This window comes from Lutjanus erythropterus, chromosome 6 (assembly GCF_056507025.1).
Source record: "Lutjanus erythropterus isolate fLutEry1 chromosome 6, fLutEry1.hap2, whole genome shotgun sequence".
In the NCBI taxonomy this organism is placed as follows: domain Eukaryota; kingdom Metazoa; phylum Chordata; class Actinopteri; order Lutjaniformes; family Lutjanidae; genus Lutjanus; species Lutjanus erythropterus.
The window spans coordinates 23372620-23390320 of NC_139322.1; the positions used below are offsets into that span (position 1 = coordinate 23372620).

General features: G+C 40.6%; 1 protein-coding gene across 1 annotated transcript in view; it reads left to right on the plus strand.

Moving 5' to 3' along the window:
* The first annotated feature begins 985 nt into the window (after positions 1 to 985).
* fignl2 (fidgetin like 2) overlaps positions 986 to 17701 on the plus strand; it is a 63144-nt gene continuing 46428 nt past the window's right edge. The window contains exons 1-3 of the mRNA XM_084721251.1: positions 986 to 1367; positions 1733 to 1767; positions 2110 to 2190. The gene's annotated coding sequence lies outside the window, so the exon portion shown is untranslated. The remainder of the gene's footprint in view (positions 1368 to 1732; positions 1768 to 2109; positions 2191 to 17701) is intronic.

Below are 17701 nucleotides of genomic sequence, written 5' to 3' on the forward strand. Positions count from 1 at the left end.
CACCTTAGTTTTTTCTTAGATTTTGTATTTGAAATAGGATCACCTCACGACTCACCGCCTAGAGTTTTGCCGACTACACGGAACCAAACTGTGATAGTTTGGGGGGCGTGTCATCGTGTAGTGGGCGTGTCCTGTAGTACAGTCTGCATTTTTTCCACAGGATGGCGAAGCTCTGACCGGCCCTAGTGCTCGTTGCCTTCGTTGGTTTGAGTTGTCTCGGTAAGGCACGAAAATACATGCCTTAGCCATCCTAGTATCTCCCTAATGCACCTGGCAGATAGACTTACCTGCGACGCTAACGTCAGCGCTAATGATGTAAGATAAGCTAAGCTAAGCTAAGCTAGCTGCCACGCGTATGGCGTCATGTTAGTTTGTGAGCACTGAGACAGATTTTTAGAGTGAGGGCATTATGGACTTAAACAACGTCAGCCACAGGTAGTAAAAATGTATAGCGAGCACATGTTAAAGCTAGCTAGGTAACTGTAACATTTAATGCTAGTCACTTAACTAGTCAACTGACTAAGATAATGATAGCTTGTTCTCTTGTCTGGACCAAATGTGATGGCAGTGACATTAACCACCGTTAGCTAGCTATTAGAAGGATGCCCAAACTAGCACTATCTCAAAAGATTAGTTGATAAGTAGTCGATCGGTGATCAATGTTGTATATCTCCTTTCAAGCAAAAATATCCATCTTATGTTTTCTGATCATTTTAAATTGAACGTGAGTTGCGGACAGCTGTGCAAACCAAACTTCTAAAGACATCTCCTCGGAGTTTGTGAAACCGTGGTGGACATTTTTAATAACGTGCGGGTCTATTTTCGGTCCTAGCAGGTGCCCGAAGCTGATCCTGCTTTAGATTCATGTGTACCAGATGACTACAAAATTTTAATTTACTGAGTAAATTAAAAACAGATGTGCATGTGTAGTTGTGCACAAATATGTGAATAATTTAGGCAATTTTACATGCTTGTTAAGGCATATGACCCTTAACTTACAAACCCAATGGGGACAAACACACAGACACTGACTGTCACTCTTTGACAGAATGAATGAGTGATTTTTTTTTTCTTATTGTGTCATGTGTGTTATAATGACCAGCACACATGGGCCTACAAGGCACCATCAGTACAGCACAGGACAGGCTGCAGGCCTGCAAACAGCAGACAGAGTTGCTCATCTGTACATCAGAATATGAAGGGGTTGAGCCATTTCATGAGCAATTAACTCACTCACAAGTTTTACAGTATAAAAGAAAAGAAAATGCGACATACTTGTCACTGGACCACTGGGCTGCTTTTCCACAAAACGTTTGAACTGACCTCCAACCTCACTGGCCAGAGGAAGAAAAGCAGCTCTCAACTGTGTGAATACAGATATTTGGCCTCTAGATGAATGAGATATGCATAAAAAGGTATGTCCTTAATTTTAGCTTTGCCAAAATATTGCCAAACCATTTTTTGAGAGATTTGCATAAATTATTATTTTAGTCTCAGAACTAAGCATTTCTCGAAGAGACAAATACTAGCTTGACATTGTTAGATTACTTACAGATGTGTCTATTGACCAGGAATATTAGTGGCATGTGCAAAAAAGAAGATTTCTAATCTGTTGCTGCTGTATACTTTTTAGGGCAGTTTAGGTTTTTTTTTAGTATCTCCAGGACAGAACTTTTATGGACAGGTCAGGATGTTCTGCAGAGTACAAAACTAAGATGACATCCCCTTCCAGCCTCCAAAGAGCTCCACTCAGCCCAGTTGAACCATGTAAGTAAAGGCTAGTTGTAGTCAAGCTCAAGTTTTTTTCAGTGATTTACTTCTGATTCTAGTATCATCGCACTATGGTTTGTTAGTCTGCTGTTTGGTTAAGATTGTAAGAGTATACTATGTAGTGTAATGAATAATTGTAGAGAGATAAAATGACCTGATTCACCCTGTTAGGTAGACAATTCATGGATTCTCAAGTGTGTAGCTGCGTCATTTTTTCAAACATTGTTTTCAGTAAAGTTATTCGGCTTGTCTGACTTCTCTCTACAAAACATAAGGAGTAGCCGTCATGAAAAAATGAGAAATAGACTATTGAGATTATATTATCTTCGATGTTCACAGTTAAACAGAGCTTCGCCTGTGATCAGGACAGTTGCTACACCTGACTGCTCACGGTGACGACTGAACCTTTTCCATCTCAAGGTAAGATTTTTTTCTTGTCCACTATCTTCAGTCTTCAACTTTGTCTCATTACAGCGGTTGTTCAGATCCTGTCAAGGCATTTGATGTCATTGCTGTCTAGTGAACAATTAAACAACACCAGGATATGGTTAAAAATAGGCAGCAACCTGTAAGCTGAACAAAGTCACCTTTTTATTTTATTAATGGCTTACTTTATAGATATTAAGTCTTGCTTTTAATTTTTGAGTTTCTGTATGTGGTGTATTTATAGGCATTGGCCACTAGGTGTCAGACTTGACCGTAGCGCTGCAGGGAGGTTTCCTGTGCGCTCATGTTGAGGAGCCTCTCACAATAACCTTCAGTGTATAGTTTCACATCCTCTTTTGAAACCTTGTTTTTAGGTCTCAAATAGTTATGATAGTAATTGATATTTAGTTAGTAATGATAATTTAAATCTCAATAATTAACAACCTGACAAATCTTTGTCAACTACATTTTGCTTTCAAAAGCAGGGAGGGAGCTGTAGATAGATTATACAATACTGATACATTTCCATCATTTAGCTTCATAAAAAAGAAAACAAACAATGTGGTTCCCAAGCCTGAAGCACTCTGCTCTTGTATCTTGATTCCTGACATAATGAGGTAAAGGCACTGATGGAAAGAAAAACAAAAAACAAATATTTGATCCATATGGTTTGTTGAAGAACGCTGCAGTAGCATGTTTGGGATGGTGCAGTAATATAGAATTTATAAGGAATGTGCCGGATCCTTGGGGAAATGTACGCATACACACACCCACAGTACATCACAACTCATACTCACAATTCTCCTCCTGGTTTACCCCTGGGGAGCAGTGGTATAAATGTTTGAGTCTATATTCGATATATATGTTATCACTAAGAGAAGATGGGAATTTTGGTGCAGGGATCATGTAGCTAAGGGTCATGCTTACAGGGGCTGCAACGCTGTTCTCTCAGCCGCTGCTTGATAACTTGGTGCTGATTGATACATTAATATTGCATTGATTCGTGCCTCGGACTCTTCTTTACATTGCATCACATAAAAAGCTACGTAAGGGAGAGATCTTTGTGAGTTTAGTGTTTTGTCCTTGATTCTGTAATTTTCAGAAAGCCAGTAATCAGAGATGTTGCATTCTTATATTGTTTTATAAACTCTAGGACATATGCTACACCTGAATGCAAAAAAAAAAAAGAATCCAGGATGGATGTTACATAAGATGTGAGATTAGTTTATATTGAAGAGAAACTCCCACATGGTGCTCTTACATGGATCGTGCCTCACTTGGGATTTGAGGCCAGTGCCTGTGAATCAAAGTGACACATTAGACAATTTATCTGTAACAACAAACAGCCTCTCTGGCGAGGCACAACAGGTCTTTGAAATCACACAGGAGACAAAACAGTAAAGACTATCACCTATAAACATCATGACTAAGAGCAGTGGTTCAGCCTGAGATTTTTCCTTCAATTTATTTGGGCTGTTAATGATAGGCTATCAGATTCCTATCTCCCTTTCCTGCTCTCTGCTCCCTGCTGTAGCCTGGAGGACTGTTTTGGCGAGCATCTGGAGGCAGGCTGTTGAATAGGCTCCATTCTTGTAGGGCCCTGTGCTCCAGTGAGCGCACTCGGGGCATGGACACTCGGCCACGGTCCAGAGAGGAGGCAGAGCTGGCGGTGTGGGGGCGGGGAGGAGAGAGAGGAGGAGGGAGAGGCGAAAGAAAGCCTGCAGGAACACAGCAGCTTATGTTAGTTGGGAATTTTCTCTCAGTGCATTATTTGCTTTCCAACAACATGTTGTTGCTGCTGCTTCCCGCTCTCCTTTTCCTTTCCTCCATCTCTTGTCTTCACTCTTTCATTTCCCTGCAAATGCAAATGCAAAGAGTTTGATTTCTTTCTTTCTACCTTCCTTTTTCTTACTAACACAATCATAAATACTGAATAATACCCTGCAGCATGGCAGGGTGTCCGTAGGCCTCTAAAAAATCTCAAAAATCCAATATTAGGAATTTTAGCCCACTGCATCTTCAGAGCCCCTGCCCTTTGCTTATACCTTCTTATTTTGTCATAATTTTGCTGTACTTGGGACGCTTTACCAACCCAAAATGTTAGTATTTGATGTCTTGGGAATGCAACTCAAGAATCAGCTGTCTTTCTAGTGCGTTTACAAATGGCAACGGATAAATCCTTTTTATTCTACCTTTAACTTAATCCTCACTTCTGATTGTGTTTTGGAGCAAGATTTGTATTGATGACACTGCAACGACTATGAAACAAAAACAATATGGAACCAATAACCACTAATGCAACCTGTGTAGCCAGGTCATAATTTGATTTAGCACACCCAGCTAGTGTGCTGTGATGTTGTGCGTTTGTTAGGTTGTTAGTGTATTAGGACCCCTCTTAGCTAATGTTAATACGTCAGTTAGTCCTCTTGAGTCCAACACAGATATCAGTTTACAAAAACGTTATACATTATATACATTCAGCAACAACACATAGCTTAAAAAGTACATTTTCAAATCATAAAACACTACAAACAACACAAAATACCAAGTGTTTCTTCATGCATTTTAATGTTTTAAGTACTCTTTTAATGTTTTTTTTTTAAAAAACGGTTCTGGTGTATGTTTTTAGACGTGATTTGGTGTAAAGAGTTCCATCCTGTATAGCTCTGTAAATTACAATGGATTGGAAGACATTCGTTCTAGGTCTAGGGGGTAAAAGACATGCTAAAGTGGCCTGTCCAGTCAGATGATTATGTCCATTTCTGATGTACACTACTTGTTCAGAAAAGTGCAGTGGTTTCTAATCACTTAAGGCATTCCCGATGGAAGATCAGATCTCTGTGCTAACGTAGTGTCTCCTTTCATCTGTTAATGTTGCTTACCATAAAAAGTCAGTGAGATCTGGCTTGTGAATGGTGGATTTAGTGCTCGATGAAAGCCTGTTGAAAATAACAACTTTGAAGCCTGCCATACATAGTGAGAGAAAACACTCAAATTAGGAACTTTCGGGGATTTTCCTTTGGCATTTTTGGCTGCGTTGAGTCAAACTGTGCCACGCTGGTTTGCATTTCCATTAACACTTTTATTGTGCTGAGCTGCATCTGTGTGTTCAGCTCTTAGTCTTAGTTTTTAGCTTCAAAGTGAATCTCTGGTTTGAACTTTGAAGTTTCTCTCCTGTATTGCCGTGCTGCATTATTTTACTGTCATGTCCCTTTCAGCTGTAGTTACTGCTAAGGGAAAATCCCAGCATTTCCTGATTGTGCTGCTTCATAGTAAAAGCTTTTGAATAGCAAAATAACCAGGGGACTTTTATTGTGAAGAATTTCTAGGAAATTAAATGTTTATTCACAGTTTTACAGCTGCTGGGTGAGCAAAGCTTGTCTTCACAGACACAACTACAAGCAGGTAGCCCTGTCGTAGTTGAGATGCAAATCCTTGCCATGCTGGGTTGATGCACTGAGTCAAACCAAGTCAAGCCAATGCGGCATGTGTAAAGAAAAGGGGTATTAGGGTATAAATGCATTAGAGCAAACATAAAAAATTAACTTAACAAGTCATTCCCGGACTTCCTGGATTTTGCTTCATATCCTTGGTAGTTTTTTTTCCCAAGTATTGACATGAAATAGCTCTTAAATGACATTTAGTCTGAAAAAGGTCTTTAAAAGTATGAAATTTAACTTGAAACCTGCAGAAACCCTGCAGGCCTCAGGCCTTTTCATATAGGGGGGTTGGTGTAGTAGTAAGCCTGGGTGAATATGGCTGTGGAGCAGCTGAGGACATCTATTTTCAGCAGTTTTGAAGGATGCTTGTGGACAACTGTGGTCTCAAACCTCAGTCACCAAGTGATTGCCTCGTACTCTTTCATAGCCTCGTGTCATTTCCTCAGGGTAAAGAAGGAGCAATGGAGGATCATTCAAGTGTTCATCTCCATAATGTTCACACATGTATTAAAAGAGGATTCATTTATTGATTCAGTCTTTATAATTTGAAGATTTGAAAACATATTGCCGTCATTGTGGAGGGATTTAGTTAGAAATTGTTCATTCTGTGTCATTCAGTCTCCTGCATCAACACTCAGAATATTGCAGTAATCTCTTCTCTGTCTATTTAAGGAGCTCAGTTATATTTAAAATCCCCTTGTAATCTTTGGTGACAGAATATGACTGATATAACTTGTCTGGATTTGCTTTGAAGACTTTCGCGCTTCCCTTCCTCATTGATTGCGTGGCTGTGAATCTGGGACTTCTTGTGTCTGTGCCCTTGCTGTTTGCCGGTTCAGATGTTGAATCAATGGGTTTGTGCCTGTCTAGGGAGGCTCTGGCTCGGGCTGGAGCTGATCTGTAGAAGGTAATGGGATTGTAAGTGTCTGGCAGAGAGGAGGAGCGGTAATGAAATGAGGGGCCAGGGCTGTCAGAGTGAGAGACTTTAACTGACAGCCACCCACATCGGAGGATACACACCATCTAGCCATGTGCCGCTTGTGTATGTTTTTTCACACGTGTGGGAGCGTGTGCATATGTTTATGTCCGTGAAGACCCAGCGCTTTCACAGACTCGCTGCTCCTGCTGACAGTCAGACATGATCACATGAGTTAGTGTTTGGTAACTGTCATTAGCTCTACCGCAATGATAGACTGAGAAACCTCAGGATGACAATATAACTGCAGCGTGTTTGAGCAGGGAAGGCGTGACCAGGTCCTGCGTTTCCGACTCTGCTGATAGTTCTTATCTCAGACAGCAGAGAAATAGGGTAATGCTGTCCCTGCAGCTGTCAAAACAGTCATTCTCTGTCTGTTTACTTGATGCATGTTCCTGGGAGATAGAGCTTAGCTAAGCTGTAAGAAAGAGGTTATGGATTGTCATCGTACAATTTGTGCTGGACTCTTGTAGGAGGCGGTTACCATTTGGGTTATCTAAACTGAACCAAAAAAAGCATTTGATCTTGTTGCTGTTATATCATATTCCTGCCAAATCCTTGCAAATACTCCTGTGGCCATTCTGTGAATTGGCCTCCTTCTGTCCATCCTTTGAAATCATCATATCAGTGCATAAGCCCTATATGTATCCCATTGTGATTTGATTTGGAGAGCAAAAATGGCAGATTAGTCCTAAATCCGCCCAAGTAGATTATCCACTCATCTCTAAAGCTTATGCATTGAGGGTTCCTCATAATTGCCGCTTGTGGTTGAGGGGGCAGGAGTGCCCAGCTTACCCACGGTCGGGAGAACAGGACCGATCTGCTTCCACAATGCCATCCGAGTCTGCTTATTAAAAGTGCGGTTGACCCCGGTTTTTCCCCTGTGCGCCTCTTCCCATTGTGTTCTGTCTGATTGATGTTGACTGGGGTCACCTAAGCCCATGCAGGGGATCACGGCACAGTGCGCAGGGGGCTAAATGTTTACATGCATTCATTTGACTTTACTCAGGGGTCTACTGGGCCAGATCCAGGGTCGGCATGTGGATGGGCAGACTAGGCCATATGTCATGTTTTTCTCCACCGCTGGACTGAAGGTCAAACCCACCAGGTTACAGAGGCTACTTAGGAAGAATAAATACTCTTTGTGGGAGGGTCCTTACCTTGTGTTTTGGCTTGGAGCTTTCAGCTGTGACACCAGACATGGCTCTTAACATGAGTGGGTTGGGTAACATGTGTGACACTAATTTTGCTTCTCTGTTGACATTAGCCTGACAGACATGACAGAAAATAGGCCTGTATATTACATACAGCGTTTCAGCCATGCACTTATCTAGAGCCAAATGTGACAGTGAAGAACAGAGATGAACAAGTGGTGAATAGTTAAGCTTGAAAAAGAGATAAGAAAAAGCTCCAGGGATAAAAAGTTAGATGATGAAGCCACAGGACTGACATACACGGATCTGTTTTCAGCAGAGGGGGCAGAGGTGAGAAGTCAGTAGACGATCCTACAGAAAATCAATGTAACTTACACACAAAAATACAAAACACATATACAATATAAATGTGTTTAAGAAAAACAGTTGAAGGAAGTATGTTAGTTCAGGTTTGTTCAATGTGTTGTCCAATCCAGACTGTTTAATGACAATTGAATTTTGAATTAAATTGGGAATAATACACATTTTTATTTTTATTCATATTGTTGCACTTTAATTATTATTATTGCTCACTGTGTATTTGTAAATTTCAGATCAGTGATTTTGGAGAGTTACAGAAATGGTCAGACACAGACCTCCCTCTTCTAATGTCAGAAAGATGTTTTGTTTTACTTAGACACATGCAAATGAACAAAACATGAGAAAATAAACTGAATGTATGTTGAACTCAAAGATTTTCTTGTGAATGAAAAGAGGTTCAAAGCAAAATTGAATTGAATACCCTCCTGAAGGTGCCACAACAGTGTAACTTTAGGCTGTTTAGTGGTGCTAATTGCTGAAATTATTGATCAGAATGTATTAAAAAGCAGTTGCATTAACAGTGGCAACAAGAAGAGCAGTAACTGTGTACTTTTAATTAGTTAATAGTTACTTCCTGAGGAGAGTAGTTTTTACAGGAGGAGATATTAACTTTTTAAAATGTGAACATCTACCAGCCGCTTTATTTTACCAGTGTTGAGCGGGTGGCTGGTGCTGATTTCCTGTGGTTTGACTAATAATGTAGGTGATTGTGGCCTGGAGGTTTAACGTGTTATGTATGAATGAATTAATCAGCAGTTTTATTTTAATGTTTGGGCATTTACATGTCCCATCCCTCATCAAACTATTTGCAAAGCAAACCCACCAACATCTTAACAATACAATGTATTGCAAGTCAGTAAAATATATTGCTAGTATATTGTAAGTTTACTGTCTACAATGGACAATAGACAATGGAAAAAATATTGAGATATTGTCTTTTATGTATATGACACATTTTTCTTCATTTTTGAAACCTGCCACCTACTTTACCCACAATTCAACTTAGCTGCAGATTCAGGTGTGTTATGGTTGTTGCAACTAATCTAGTCTGACTCCATGGATGTAGACTGTGGGTATAAGCCTGCCATTGGCTGCCTGTTTCAGGTGGTGAGGCATCATCTGCTGTCTGTGTTTTCAGACAACATCCTCCAAGCTAGCAACCTACACTCTGAAAATAGCAAATTACCACCTGGTTCCTAATTATATGAATGTAAACAAGCTAAAAGCTGTTACTTTTTCTTTTTCTGTAATTTAGTTATTTTTATACCAGGGCTTACTGCCTGGTGAGCAAATGTTGAGTGAAATACAAACAAGCCAGAGCATTTTTACCCTATAGTAGCAGTGTGGAGATAGGTCTGTCTGTACAAGACTACAGCTAGTTTAACCTCAAGCCTCTAGCCTCAAGCAGAGATGAGGATCGTGCTTCAGAGGTCTGGTACATTCACTTCTTTCGAAACTCCACACCTCCACATTTTTTTCACCTTCATTGTAGTCTTCAGCCCGATTTAAATTTGCCTCAAGTGACATCACTTTAGGCAGTTTATCAGACTTTGCGCAGCTTCTTCTGGAGCCAAGAAAGGTTTTATACACTTTTTTCACACATGCAGTAGAACTCCCCAAGACATTTAAACAGAGTAAAGCATCTGTTTCAGAAAGCAGTGTGTAGAATTGTTTTACTTTTAAGTGAAAGCTGCATGTGTATTGTTCATAATGACCTGGAAGAGCCCCCCATTGATGGCAAAGTTGGTGGTTTTGTGCTGATGGGTCGGGGAAGCAAGGCTTTGGACAGTACGGCAGAAAGTTTCCGGGTGTTACAGCAGCAACAGCAGCAGCAGCAGCAGCTCAGCACTGTTGTAATTCACTAAATGATACATCAGCCGGCCATTGATCCACCTGGTAAACATTCATTGCTTTCAAACAGATTTTCCACTCTGTTTAGAGATCTCTCTCTCTCACTCTGTCACTCTCTCATGCTTATGCATTGGAATGTGAGTGTGTGTGTGTGTGTGGCGTGTGTTTTTTAAATGAATGTTAACAGGCAGGCGGGGGTGGGGTAACTGATTTGGAGACTGAGTGAGCGAGAGTTGGTAGAATGTGGTAGAGACTATGAGAAGAAAAGGACAGACAAGAGACAGTGTGGTGTTAAGGCACAGAAATGAGGATTGTCTGCTATTTCTCTCACCCATTAACCAGACCAGGGCCATTGTTGCACTCACTTCCCACTGGCACACTGTTGCTGTGACTGACAGGCTGACAAGCCGCCTCTGTAGGTCTGCCACATGGTGGGCTGCTGAATGGGGAATGCAAAACGTCACTGCTTTGTAAAAACAGCTTACCTCAACTCTTTATGTTGCGAAAAGCTTTCACCTGCGCTTCACTTAACACTTTAGTAATTGCTTTCGCTTCACAGCCCTGAGGCTAAAATTAAATGTGAGTGCTGTTTTTAGATGATTACAAATGCAATTGATCTCAGTGTTATTGATTTATAAGTTGGTGAATGTCAGATTTCATGTAGTCCCAGTGAAACTGTGCATACATACAGCTGCTCTGTGTCTAGTAATGACAATATGTTTATACACACATGCACACACAAGGGAAATAGAGTTGCAGCAATATACCGGTGTCATGATATACCATGGCATGAAGATTGCTATATTAAGTTTTATGTTCTGTCAGGACATAATCTTTTGTGAAATTATAATAAAGCATTAGTTCAAAAAAAAAAAAAATCTTGAAGAAAAAGTTGAGAAAACTCATAATAATAATAATAATAGCTAATTTAAGTACATTTTTGAGTTTTGAATCAAATCAAATTTGAATAATCTTGTTCACAGTGAGCCCGATTTGTCATTACTGGGAGCTTGAAAATGAAATTGTTGCAATTGAAGATATTAAATTATTAACCATTATTCCCTTTCTTTTCAATGAGTTTACTCAATAATATTTGAAATACAAATGGGCTTAGGCTTGGGCTTTTGTAAAACTCAAAGTTTCAGGTTTATCTTAAGAAGAAAAGTAAATTATCTCAACAAAACATTATTAGTTGGTAATTTTTTCAAAACTAAAGAGTCTGAGTTGGGCTCAACACTCAAAAATCAGTTGAAGTAAATTACCTTGAAATGTTGCATTTTCTGAACTTTTTCATTTTCACAGCATGTTAGCATTTCTTTGAAGGTAACTGATAATATTAATGATAAGAAGAATAGGAGTAATTCTTTAATGCTGTATATTGGGAAACTGCCATTTTATGAGATGGTTATCATACTGTGAAAATCAAATACTATTGCAGCCCTGCGTGTGCAGTACCATATCTGACAGGCCAGTGGAAACAGTGTATGGTAAGAATAACTTCTGGCACTGCTCTTGAGAAGCGCAGCCCCATCCCCACCTCAAGAGTCTCTGTGTACGGTCAGGATGGCGGCAGGGAACGCGAGGCGAGAGACAAGGCGCGTTGAACGACTCTCACAGGCGGAGGCCGTCTCATGGAATTCCAGAACCAGAGCAGGAGGCAGAGAGGAGGCTGCTGGGGAAACAATGGCCAGGGACATCTGTCATGCGTGGCTGCACTCCCCTTCGCTTACAATGGGTCCGGGGGACCAGCCAGTGGTGGCTTTCTTTTCTCTCCCCTCCTTTCCGGGGACACTTCTGTCCCTTACAATGGGCCTTTTGTCCCCTCCCCGCTTTTTGCCAACGTTTAACCCTTCGAGTCTGCTCCTTTTTCTGCCTCCTCTTTCTGTCTCCACTAGAAAACAAAACATGGTTGAAACCGCGACTATTCATTCACCTCCCTCTGCTTCTGTTTTTCATTATGACTTTTGGCTCTGTCTCTGGCTGTGTGCTCTTTGCATGAATGTGTTGTGACACTCTTTATGTATTTATTAGAATAAGTGTGAGACAGACGGAGGATGAAAATGATTCCTGCGCTCCTGCATATGGGAATAAGATAAAAGCCTCACAGTCCAGCGCTCCCTTGGTTCCTCCACAGATCTGATTTCACCATGAGTCCATTGGCTTCAACACAACATGGCAGTAGCCTCTGGCACCTGAGACACCAGCCCATCTCAATATGCTCCTTAACCTCAATGGTGTCCTCTTCCCACTAGCACCATTGTCTTGCAGCCAGGTAGCCACGTTTCCAGGAAGCCACACCACTAAGAGGTTGTCATCACACACTTGCTGCCCGTTGATGTGACACAAATCACTTCCCCTGTATGAAACTTGGCAGCATAGTGAGCAGTCTGTGTGCATGAATGACAGGAGTTTAGGTACTGGGACTTCCACTCAGTATCATTGATTATCAAACCCATGATGATGTTAGGGCCACAGCTCTGCGCTGCCTGGGATGTAATTATACTTGGATCCTTGGAGCTGTCTCTTTCTCAGTGTTTTCAACACTCATCAGCCTGATGTAAATTGCAAATTGATTTTTTCCCCAGCCCCTCATTCTTAAGGACTTAAGGGGTTCAAGCTGGTCTACAATTGATTGGTCAGATTGCAATTTATTATTGCTGTCAGCAACAAGACTTTTCAAGGGGAAACTTGGCAGTCCACTGGGTAAACTGAAGTCAACACCTCCGCCGTGCCAACTTGACAAAGCAAAAACCAGCTGTGTATGAGGACTAATATCTCACAAAATTCCTCGTAGAGTAATTTGGGCTGAGTGTGTGTTGTCCTGCTATGGCTACGACCTGTCTTGAAAAGTTTCCAAGTTAGGGGTGCATGATTTGACTGAGGAGATTCCACAGCATCTATCACACATCTAATTTACAGTCCCTGGCGCATGTCATTCCACTCCCATGCTTCACCCATTGCTGCACCATAATGGACTGACTGGCAAACTGGACTGCTGTGTCCTGTCCTGGCAACTAATTGCTGCCAGCTGCCGGGGGTCGAAGAACAAAGGGCTGTTTGAAAAAGGTGATGTGTCGATTGGAGAAGCTGTCCACCCTCCTTTAATGGGATGTGCTTCACATGAGATGTGCCTTCTGTGTACAGTGCTGCCTCATTCTCACACACATGTCCCCGGGGGGCCAGCACACTGTAACACCCAGCCCATCTGTGTTTTGCAAGTTGAGAGCTGCATGAAACAGGACTTGGGGTTCCTACTAGTGCTGGAAATCCTTGAAAATTCCTTGAAAACACTAGAATTTATTTAACATTTTTGAATTGTAATTGTACTACTTTCATAATAAATCACTCTCTGACTGAATAGTTTAGTTTTTAGATAAAATACAATAAGTCAGAGCGAGCCTAATCGCTTTTGCCTTTTGCACTCAGCATGTGTGACTCCATTAGAGTCTTGCTTGCCACTCTGCACATGTGGCTGCATTTAGCGTGTTCTATCTTGTTTCGTCTTTTATGTCATTTTTGTTTTGTTACAAAATTTGTTTCGCTTTCATCTTGTTACATCTTTTATGTCCTTGTCTTCTTGTTAAGTCTGTATTGTGTGATGTGCACTGATGGATACTCCAAGGAATCGTCTTCCCTATGTGTTACTGTCCCATCCATTTCAGTCTTGATGTTGAGAATACGGTGTGCAATGACAAAATAAAAATGATTAATAATTCCTCTTAGAGTCAATTAACAAGCCTGATTTGAAAATGTAAGGAGTAGAAAGATGGAGTGAATAAAAGTGAAAAGTTATCAGAAAATACTCTAATAAAGTACAGATACCTGAAAGCTGTACTTAAGTACAGCAATAAAGTATTTGTACCTCCCATCTCAAAACTTTGTTGTATTTTCCTTTAATTTGTCACCCGTCTGTAGAATTTTATCACAAAACATAATTTTGGTTGTTTATAGCACAAGGACATCTGATTTAAGGAGATGAAGAAATAAAATACGGCCTAATCATTTTGAACGTGTTTATAAACATGTAATTTATCACTGCTGTAGGGTGCTGGAAAAGTTTTAAAATGTACCTTGAAAATGCTTGAAAAGTGCTTGAATTTGAGTTTGGAAAAGGTGTAGGAACCCTGAGAACAAAGTGTGCATGTATAAGGTAGTGCAAAGACATTGCACGTGGTTAGAGAGAGGAGTTGGGAGGTGTGTTTTAAAATTTTATTAGTCTCATGAATCCTGGCTTGACAATATATATTAATAACCACACCACTCGATGAAAGCAGCTACATACATGTGAGGCCACCTTATCTAGGCTCTCAATCTTTACACTGGTGCACATACCTTTTTAACTAGTTCTGAGAGGAGGTGGGAGGGGGTTTAGGAAGCAAATGTTTCATGTGAGTGGCTGAGTCAGAGCATGTGTTGATATGGAAGCAGGTCTTGTAGGAGATAACATTCTTGTCTTTTCCCTGTCAGCATAAATATTTAAGTAAACCTGTCAGTGGTGCTCCCACCATCCCTCTCTCCCTCCTGGTGCTCTCTCTGAGAGCGGAGAAAACTAGAAAAAGAGGGGAAAAAGAAAGAGAAAGATAAAGGCCCCTGACTGATGTCTGTCTGTCAGCAGGGCTGTAGTCCGTGGCTATAACCAGGACCACTCATATGCGGACAGGTCCTGTGTGTGTGTGTGTCTAACACCTCTCAGAGCTGTCTGTCTGATCGAACGGCCCTCCAGGCGTCCTGTTATGACAGCTCTCTCTCCGCCTTGAGAGACCTCATCTGGGGCGTGTTCTGACAGGGCGGCCGCTTGGAATAGCTCTGATGAGAGGCAAGCGCAGACCTCTATCATGCTGCTGCTGCTCCCTGTCACTCTTGCTTTCTGTCTTTGTTTCTGTGCGTGCATGCTTGTCTGCTGTTTGTTTGTCTTTGTGGAAGTGTGATAGCATGCGGAAAAATTGCTGTGGTGTAACAATGAAACCCCTTTTATTCAGTGATAATGTTTACATTCACACAAATGTATAGATACATTTACCACACTTATTATCATGACAATATAAATCATGTAAAACAGTTGTGGCTGAGGTTAAGTTGTGTGATTTACTTTTATATTTACCAGTGTATTAGAGTATAGGATTAGGAAGATTTGTCAAAATAATACCATGATATGAAGGATTATTTGTGTGACCTTTATTGTATTTCTGCATTGGCAAAGTAGTAGCCTGCAAAAGGGCTATATAAAAACATAATAACATGTTTTTAATATACGTACTCAGGACTCTGAGGAAAGCACTGTTGAGTCTGAGTTGGTTATCCTGGAGAAGGGAAGTAAACTAAGCTATCACTACAAACTATTTTACACACACTTTCCCATGGTATGCAATGTGATATAAATCACTGAAACGGTTTTCAGTGTCGTGTCTGTACAGTACGTTCTCACTGTCGACTTTATTGAGGCAGTGGAATAGTTAATAGGTTTGTACAAAAATATGATATTGTTTAATTCCATATATCCTATTGTTTCCCTGCTTTAAACTGTCACCATTAGCCTGAGACTGGAGTAAATCTGTTCTGTATGTTTACATATTCTCTTTTGACTGAATTACTTTCAGGCTTTAGGCGTTTTGGGCGTAACTCCCCGTGTCAGAAGTTATAGCTTTGAAAATTATGGGAGGAAAATCACTGCGTTCATGAGCAGTTAACTAGAATACTGAACATAATTTAATTTAGCAACAGACTTGAACAATAGTGCTGCTTGGGTGGTGTGTAGGTGAACTGAAGCCAAATATGCATGTTGTCTGTCTTACTAAAATTGTTGAAAATCAACAGAATATATTTAGGAAAAAAAGAATATTAAAGATACAAATAAGGGTGAGAACATCAAGATTAACGTGCATTGCCTGTTGTTTTAGAAGTTGGGATGCATTAAAGCTTTAAAATAAGATAATGTATTGAACGATTCATCCAATATGTGACAGGACGATAAATCCCCTTTCTCATATGCACTGCAACTCTGCAATTATCCAAACGCTACCTGTATGTGTGAATAAAAATGTCTGCATTTTTTTGGTCCCTGCCAGCTCCCTAGTGTGAAATCCAGGTGAGCCTCATCTGTCAATAGAGCAGCTCAGCGTCTTGAGTGAGCAAGTGGGCGTATTGATGACGCTACACAGTGAGCAGGTGCTCGCATGTATCGTTGCGTTTTGATACAGACTATCTGCCGATCAGTATCAGCCTACCTGAGTCTAATATTTTTTAACTCATGTTTTAATGCCCTCCCTCATCATCTGTGATGTGAAAACATCAGATCACAGTCAGAAAAGTAAAAGTGTGCATCCTGAAAGTCTGTCTTTCCTGCAGGCAGGCAGACTGGAGTCACCTGATCTCTGTGTCTGTCGTTTTTCTCCTCTTCCATCACAGTTTGTTCATTTAGAGACTCAGTTTGTATTGATATAAAACAAAAACAGTCAGTCAAAAACAGCAAGTCCCCCTCTCACCTAAACCATACGGAGTATCTCCAACGTGTATGAACAGGTTTGACATGGACAGTCTCCTCATGCGTGCTGCATGTGTGAAAGGTCACGTTCAGATAATGGCTGCATATGTTAAAATGGCTTCAGATGACGCTTTATTTATGCGCACTTGGTACGAGTATGTCTGCAGTGTTTTTTTTTATTTTTTGAAGTGTCCGAAGCGGATAGCAGAGTAGCCATTTGCAATAGGGTTGCAGGTTTTTTGCATTTTACTTAACTGATAGTTGAACATTTTAATAATAAATGATTGATAATAAACAATAATATAATATAATAACAAAAAATTCTTAAGAGTGAGTAATCACTTAAAAATCATTAACATCCTTAAGTTGTGATGATTGCTCAGCGCCAGGCATATAAGGAGGAACCAAGTCACATTCCTTCAACACTATGAAGGTAATTGCCCTTAAAAGCCACCACCCCGATCATTATGACAAATGTGTGAAGAACAAAGAGAAGAAGGCACCAGTGAAAACAACCTGTCAGCGCAGTTTTCTTATTTTTTATGAATGAATGTGAATGTGAACATTTTGAAAAGTATTGTTTTTTATGGTTGCATTTGCCAGTGGGTCATCACCATAAGAGGAGGCTTAATAATATGTCCATTCCAATTCAGGAGAGACGTGATGTTCTATGATATCAGGTGGAAACAAAATAGGTGCATATATTGGCACTGGCAAAAAATAGATGCAGAAATCCAATATTGTGCATCAACATTTATAAAAATTATTGTTGAACAACATACTGTTTTCCACCAGATTTCATTGTCAGCCCTTTCATAATACATATTATATGGTGCCGTCGTGAGACTATAACTGCACTGCTTGGCAAAGAGAATAATACAGAAAATGGAATGAGCTACTCATAAAGTCATACATGTGCAGGACTAGTTGTGATTGACATTGTGAGAGTGAGATAAGGAGATCAGAGCAGTAAAAATGTCCTTGACAGAGCTCTGGCCTGGCCATAGTTAACAGATCAACCAGCACCATCTGTGACAACCCCAGAAGCAATTATCCCCTATCACATCCCTGCTGACCATCTATATTAAAACCTGCTCGCAACACCTGAGATTAACCCATACTCGTACCTCTCTCTACCATAATCTTTCCTGTCCACCAGCTCTCGTCCTTCTCCTGTGTGGCTGAGCCAATAGCGTGAGGGCTGGTTCAGGGTCAGTCGGCACCTTGTTCTTCGTATTCAGCC